Genomic DNA, 2,117 nt, shown 5'->3' with positions numbered 1-2,117 from the left:
GAGCCAGACATGTGGCTCAATCCCAGGATCCTGGGATCATGACCTGAGCTGAAAGCAGAGGCTTAACGCACTGCGCCACCCAGGTGCCCCGAGATCTTTCTGTATATAATAACTTTTTATTTTTTCTTTCCCAGTATTCACATCCTTCATGCACTTTTTCCGTCTTTCTCTACTAGTTTCAGATATTAGCCTTTTCAACTATGGCCAAGTTGTAATTCTGCACACTGCCACCTGCCATGTCATTTCGCTCAACGAGTTATTTTGTTAGCCTCAATTTTTTTGTCAAATGTATCGCTTCTCCCGTAGTTTGGAGTCAGATTTTCTCTACTCCAATTCCTCTTTTAAGTCTCTTAAACAGTTTCTAGTACTTAGGGTCTCATTTTCTTTCCAATTTCTATTTTTCTAGTGGAAGGTAGGAAACTTTTCCCATTGGACTAACCACCATCCCAACACTCCTTTAGGAATAACCCCCTTTTCTTCTCTCCCCAATCTGAAGTATTTATCCATTAATTTCCAAATGTACAGATATTTACCTAGTTATTCTGATTTTTCTCATTAAACACCAGAACTTCTCCACTTTCATTTCTAGAAATTGTTACTGCTATTGTAAACAGAGCCTTTGGTCTTTCCACAGTTGTTTGGAGGTTGTACCAAGTCACTTGGGCTGAATGTGCATGTTTCACAATTCTCTTAAAGCTTCAGTTATATATAATGCTATTTGTAAATAGGAAAACAAAAAGGTAAACATGCCCAAGGAGGTTCATTACAGTACTGAAACAGATGTTTGATGTGTCTTTACAATAGAACAGTAATACACAGCAGCTAAAATGAACTACCATTTGCTCAGTGGTGTAGATCACAATATAAGAACCAAGTTACAGAAGTCTATGTATGTGATACTTTGTGTTTCAGGAACACTGAACACATTACCTTAGTCCCTTAATAAAGGACTGAGTTAATACCTAATGTCATCAAGGCTCAGATGCTGGATTTGCAGCAAGAGTAAAAGCATGGATAAAATATCCACGAACTTCAGAAAGTTACTTCTGCAAATTGGGAAAGGGGAGTTAAATGGCAAAGTGTATCAAGATGTTTCATACTGGTATATATTTAAAGGAAAAAAAAAAAACACTTGAAGGAAATATGGCAAAAGTGAAGAAAAGTGTTAAATCTGAATTGGTCCATGGCTGTCCATTACCTAAATCGGGTGCTTCTGTGAATGTCTAAAGTATTTCTCAACACAGGGGCTTACAGAGAAACATATTCCACATCATCTTCTAGAATTTTATGATTTTTATTTCAAAACAATCACTTTAGGTCTGGCAAAAAGGTAATTTCATTCATTTTGACAAGTTCCTAAAACGTTATTTTTTCTGTTGCATATCCTAGAGTAAGTATAAAGTACCCACTTGTCTGCTCCCTACCCCAAGGATGCAGGCTGTGGCTGCAGGCGTTCTTCCATTACCTTCAGTTGGATATCCAAGGCATTAAAATGAACAAATACTCAATGAACGGAAAAATAAACTGCTTATTTCCTTGGTTTGGAAACTTGTGTGCAATAGTGGAACCTGAATGCTATGCAAAATGCAGTAAAAGGACCAGGTTTTGTCTAAATAGGTTTTATTTTAGACAGAGTTAATATGAATACAGGAAAATTCTGGTCAAACACAACCATACAATTCCTTTTCTACTTCGTACATAGTGAGGATGGCAACGAAGTCACATATTGCTCAGTATGGAAGACAGTTTCCCTCTCCGATTAGGATTTCTTCTTTCAATTCAGAATTTTCATTTCCAGTTTTTGGGAATCTTTGGTTCAGCTCAAATATAATTCCTGATTTCAATCGCATTGCTAATATTATTAATTTAGAGATAAATTACTATAAAGAGGTGCCAATCTTCACTGGTGACTGGCCAAACTATAAAAACCAAGACAGCAGAACTGCTATTGCATTAAGAAATAAGTACTGTAAAATACTCTTTCCTGAACAGTAAATGGATAACCTTGAAGTTGTAATCAGTTATCTTTCACTCCTAATGTATTCTAATTGTACAGAAAGTCATGGTATTAGCCCCCCAAAAAGGATTTCATGTTGTAATAAACAGACAAAAGACAA

Source organism: Mustela putorius, unplaced genomic scaffold (assembly GCF_011764305.1).
Source record: "Mustela putorius furo isolate JIRA1106 unplaced genomic scaffold, ASM1176430v1.1 tig00000450_pilon_pilon_pilon, whole genome shotgun sequence".
In the NCBI taxonomy this organism is placed as follows: Eukaryota; Metazoa; Chordata; class Mammalia; order Carnivora; family Mustelidae; genus Mustela; species Mustela putorius.
Note: the sequence above shows the minus strand (reverse complement) of the source record.